Genomic DNA, 6355 nt, shown 5'->3' on the forward strand with positions numbered 1-6355 from the left:
AAAATACCCCGTACCGGGCATGCCCAACAACAAAATCTTTCAGCTTCTACATTTGAGCCCAACGAGAAATGACTTTGAGTTCAACGGTAAATATTACCTTCAAGTCAAAGGCACAGCCCACAGACATGGGCAAACGCTGTGCACTGCAGCCTATGCGCCATCTACCTGGCGGCTTGGGAGGAAACGGCATTCCTCAATGTGACAAACTCCCTTTAAGTACGTCATACCTTTGACATTTGGGGTTCTGGATCACCCACTCGTACGGGGAGTTCCAAAACTTGAAGTCCCAAAACCCTCCCAACGTCACCATGCTCCATTGACCTCGATCCAATCTTCACATGACAGCGAGGTCAACTTTCTGGACACCACGGGGTCTGTCAATAGGACCACGTTTTTCAAAGACAGGCACCCTGGATACAAGAGTCTACTTCAAATCTACGACACGACAGCACTCCTGCACAAAGAGAGTTTCCACCCAGCATGTCTAGGGAATCTTAAATCACAATTCCTTAGATTTCATAGATATGCACACCCGTCAGACAAAGAAAGGCACACCCTATGTCGAAACCTTAGACAAAGGGGGTATTCAGATCCTTTCTTCAAACAACCCAAGAAATAAACTTTCGAACCTCGGAACCCTATTCCGACACTGAGGTCGAAATAAAAACGTCTCCCCCTAATCACACTTCGGGAATACTCATAAGCAAACAAAATTCAGAGACTTCAACAATACTCTCCCAAACTACAATACCAAACACTGCAAAGTCATATCCGCCTACGCAAAAACCCGAACCTGAAAGAAATTCTTGTATGCAAACGCCACCCCCCAGACATAGAAGGCCCTCTGCAACCAACACCCTAAAACGACAACGGTGCCAGAGTTTCCTGCCCAGAACGTTCCATAATCAGTCTATTGTGTGTTACATTGTAAATTGCAAATATATACCTCACAATCCATGGGAGACGCATAAAGCATTGGGCTCAGGCCCGTTCGGCAACCACAAATAACATCCAGCACCACCACAAAAACCCCCCACCTGTTCAACATTTCAGTGAACTGGCTTTTCAAAAACTTCTCATTGAAAGGACCAAACCCACCGCGAATGGACCACTGCCCCAAGGAGACGGTCGGCAAGACATTGGATCATAAACGTGAACGGATCACCCCGTTGGCCTCAGGAAAAATTAATGAAACAAACCCACAACATTTTATACCGTATGAATACTGTAGAAAGTTTAACAGCGGTTCATTCTGGAGTGTGTAACCCTTTGTTAAAGTGGTACGTCACTGTGTAGTGTAAATCGTTGCGTTTTGCCAAATAAAGTTTCTTTGAGGATTTGGTTGGAAGTGACACAGTTTGGGAATTATTTCAAGGCAAAGGCTGGATTAAGAACCTTTTCCATGACAGCGGGCCAGAATCCACCCAACACCAATTCCCTTCCCTTCCTCTCTTTAGAGCTTCATGATAATACCTCCCCCCCTGTTTTAGCAACTTGATGATAAATTAATATGCATTTACAACTCCGGGAAGCTTCAAACAACATTTCTATCTTGCTCCCTCTCTTCCCTTCATGCAATGAGGAGTGGGGGAGGGAAATGTACATCCAGACCCAGCAGGGGGGATTGGCTCGATCTGGGGGGGGAGCCGACCCTTGCCCCCTACTCTACCTCCTTCCTTACAGTTCTTCCAGTAACTCAACAACCTCCTCTCTCCTCCGCGCTCTTCCCTCATGAGTCGAGTGGAGGCAGAGAACTGAATCCAACTGAAGAAATGAATCCCGAACTGACAATCTGCTCATCTCTACTCTACCCGGCCTCTTCCAAATGTGGACTCAACCCACATCTTGTAGTTTCCTGCCCCTTAGATCCCCAACCTACCTCCACTTTTAAACCGTAACCTAACCCTACCTTCTAACCCTAAACCTAAACTAAAATCCTAACCCGAGCCCTGGATCGCTACCTTAAACCCTGGTTCCAAATATAATCCTAACATTACGCGACCACCTTTTAGATTCTAAACCTAACCCTAACCTATTCCCAAATATAATATCTTAACATTTACCTCAACCACCTCGTTAGTACTCTAAACCTAACCCTAAAACCTATCTCCAATATAATCTTAACATTTAAACTCGACCCTTAGTTAGTATCCTAACCTAACCTAACCCTACCTTATCCAAAGATATCTTCACGGTTAAACTCGGCCCTTTTTTCGTACTCGAACCTCACCTAACCCTAACCCTCTAACCTACCCCTAACCATAATCTTAACGTTAAACTCGACCATTTTTTTGGGAGTACGCTAAACCGAACCCTAACCCTCTACTAACCTAACCAATCTTAACGTTTAACTCGCCCATTTTTTTTGTACTCTAACCTAACCCTAACCCTAACCCTGCTAACCTACCCTAACCATATCTTAACGTTTAAACTCGACCATTTTTTTTGTACTCTAACCTACCCCTAAAACCCTAACCGACCCTATCGGACAACGCAGCCAACATCACAAACTCAATCCGCTAATTAAGCTTTAAAGTGTCTGCTGTGAAGATGGAGAACTTTAGACAACAAAATATTATATATAAATGTAAAGTAATCAAGGTAGCTGAAAAAAAAAGGAAAATTATATCAAATCACATGTTTGTTTTTTTATGTGTTTTAGCTGCAGATACAAAGAGGATCCGGAGGAATACAGTATATGAAGTTTCCTAGTGTGAGACATCAAAGTTTTTTTTCGACTACTGACAAAACAATTCATAATATATACCATTGAGAATGATGCAAAGTAACACATTTTCCTGACAAGTTATCCCTTAAACTTATTTGTATGTTCAAGCTGTTCAGCTCCGCTGCGTGCTCCGTCCGGCTCATGCACAACACTGGTGTGCTGCTTGTTTCGCTGCACATATAGGTTTGGAGCTGTGGAATGCATCACGATGCACCACGATCTATCTGTCCGAAACCTTCTGCTGCAAAAGTCCGCTTAAACCACTGTTTTTGTTTTTCTTTGTTTTCTTTATGGCTGCGTACGTGTTGTTTGTTTTGTGTTTTTATTATAGTGTTTTTGCATCCTGTAAAACAAAAGTACATTTTGAGGCAAGGGACAAAAATACCACAACTGTGTTCACGTTGCAAAACAGCGACTGTCATGTTCCAAAATTGTGTGTTCTCACCTTCCTTCTAACAACCTCAGATCGCCTACTGGTGCCTGAAGACATTTTCCCCTCCCCTTTGCCTTCTGTTTTTATCACACAGCATTTACCACGGCTACATTTGGAATCCTACATAACCACACTGTTTATCTTCTCATTCTTTACACATTACATAGTGGTGAGCAAAAGCTCAAATGCACTCTATTTCAGTCCTAGAACAAAGTTCAGTAAAGTACACAACTGTGATTTGCAGTTACCTTTGCCTGATGTGCTGGTCACAGGGAGGGCTTCATGTGCTTGTGTGGCTTCATGTGCTTGTGTGTCTTTTATGTGCTTGTGTGTAACTGCAGTGTGTTGTGCTCTCGCAACCAAGAGGTTGGATGTACTCAAGTTGTGTCAGAATGTCAGAAACTAGAATTCTAGAATTAAAAATGAAAGAAATATTAGCTATCATACTGTATGTGATTTTAGTTTCCAGTCCCTACCTACAGCTTAACCTCAGAGTTCACAGTTGAAGGTCTTGTTCGCAACCTCCACCTACTGCTTGGTGTGCCTCACACTGCTCCTGATTTCCAGCCGACTCGCCAAGAGTCTGGAATGCCTCAGTGGATAAGCCTGGCAGCAATCTAAACAGTAATCATCAGGTATTACACAATACTGCGCTGGGCTTTTTTTATGTGAGCTGCTCTGGTATGGAGGACTCTCCCAATACGAGAAATTTATGAAACACCGCGTCTAAGGTTTATGTGGTTGTTGTGGGTGTTTTGGTGTGTGTTTTGTGGTGGTGACATACCTGGGGTAAGCCATTTACCTTGTTAAACTGTGCTAACTGCTTCAATTTTTGTTTCTAGCAATATCTCAGATATCCAGATAGAGCTAGCAACAGTTTCTTTAGCGCGATTCATTAAGCGTTGGGAAATCCACAAGCTCTACAAAGCGAACGTTAGCTCAACTTTTGGCGGCAGACTAACCGAGGGGGGGACTAAATCCTCTCGGTCGTTCCAGTATGGGTATGGTACAAAATGTTTAGTCGCGTCAACTTTCAACGCAGAAGCACACAGAGTGAGATATTACTTCTTCAAAGTCCATGTTGGTCCATGTTTTTTACTCCTCTGTGTCCTCCTTGGCTACCACAAACTGCCTGTGTGTTTATTATTGTCAAAAGGTTTTTTATTGAGCCATGTGTTCATTGAAATACCTTTGTTTTACTTCAATGTATCAGTGTCTTTCTTATACATTTACGAGTAGCATTGATGGATTCTGTGCATAACTGGATGGATGATGATGAGAAATGATGGATTCTAATGCTTTTTTAGAACATAGTGAACAGGCCACATCAGAGATCCCTCAATTCGTGTTGTTGGACTTTGATTGTACAAAAGAACGTTCTTCAATATTGTATTAAAAAAAAATCATTGTTACAATCGTTTTATTTACAAAGTTGAGCACCCTGATTTTGGTATATTAATGGGATAATTAAGAATTTCAGTCATTTTGTACAGTTGCCTGTGGAGTTTTTTATTTGGAAAGACAAACCGTATTTCACATGAAGTCAAACTGCCATCATTTATGCATCTGTAAAGCTTTACAATTGTGTTTAATCTATTTGTATCAGATTTTGTAGAAATCTTTCAAATCGTACATTAATGTTTTCTGGCATACTTGCATTGTTGCAATAATTGTTCTTTGCTGGTTACTGCCATCTACTGCCGACAGTGGAACAGCAAAACTGTTCATACACTGGACTACAGATATAATAGATTCTTATATATTCTATATAAATATAATTGAGTATATATTATATAATATATCACTACGTCACAACGTTTGGTCACATGAAATGTCCTTATTTCTTGAAGGAAAAGCACTGTTACTTTTCAATGATATAACTTAAACTAGTCTAACTTTGAAGAAATACACTCTATACATTGCTACTGTGGTACTGACTATCTACTTCAAATGTCTGGTTTGGGCAATATCTACATTAGTTGTAATAGCGGCCCCTTCCAGCAACTATCACTTCCAATGTGCTAGATGGTACAATGTGTTTGCTCATTGGCTCAGAAGGCTAATTGCGGATTAAAAACCTTGTGCACATGTTCACAATCTGACAACATTAGTCGTTACAGACGCTTACAAAATGACCTTCCTTTGAGCAGATTTGAGTTTTGGAGCCTCACTTTTGTGGGGTCAATTAAACGCTCAAAATGGCCATAAAAAGAGAAACTTTCATCTAAACTCGACAGTCTATTCTAGTGACACAATAATTATGGGGAATAATTAAATGGATTTCATAATCGTCAGCATTGGGAGAAGGCGCGGCCCTTTGTATTTTTCTGAAGAAAAACATAATTCACATGAGCTCAAACTGCATCATTTATGAATATTTCAAGCTTACAATTGTGTTAAATCTATTTTAATCATATTGTGTGTAGACATTTTTCAGATCTTACATTGTTTTTCTCCTAACGTGCTTGTTGCTTGTTTTCTTCCTTTGTATGTACTGCCACCCTACTGCCTATCATGAACAAAAAACTGCTTTCATATACTGTATGTATAATATATTATATATTATATTAATGTGACGTGCATGAGAATTTAGAGTTATAATTACTATCCAATCAAATTGGCTGTGAAGCTGCAGGACATACACATCTTTATTTCCCATCACGTCTCTACTATGGCTGCTTAGTGGGTACTTAGCACTCATTACAACAGAACTGATCGTAAACTGTAGGTGATATCATATTATTTTCCCTCTGAAAGATCTTGTTAGAAAGGTCAGGATGCAATATTTCCTATTAGTAGACGGTTAAATGAAATGTGATCTTTCAACAAATGTTATATGATTGATTGTACAGGCATATTTGCATTGGCTTGTGTCCTGATCTTGGGTGAGGCGATTAAATAACTAGACAACGAAATAAACAGCTGATCCCCACTCCCACGTCGGGTACTTTTGGCACCCAAATGTACAGATGGATTTTAACACAAAGAGCCTTGAATTGATGAGAATACCTGTGAACGAAGTTCATTGTTTTCTGTTTCGCTATGTTATGTTGCTTCCTGCAAGATTTCCATTACTAATAAAATGGACGTATGAAGTTACACACATGTCAACAATCATCACAAAAATTTCAATCTGATCAATGTCCCAATTTGGAAATCCAGATGTGTTTGCTTTCCAGATCACCTGATCCCTA

This window comes from Etheostoma spectabile, chromosome 12 (assembly GCF_008692095.1).
Source record: "Etheostoma spectabile isolate EspeVRDwgs_2016 chromosome 12, UIUC_Espe_1.0, whole genome shotgun sequence".
In the NCBI taxonomy this organism is placed as follows: Eukaryota; Metazoa; Chordata; class Actinopteri; order Perciformes; family Percidae; genus Etheostoma; species Etheostoma spectabile.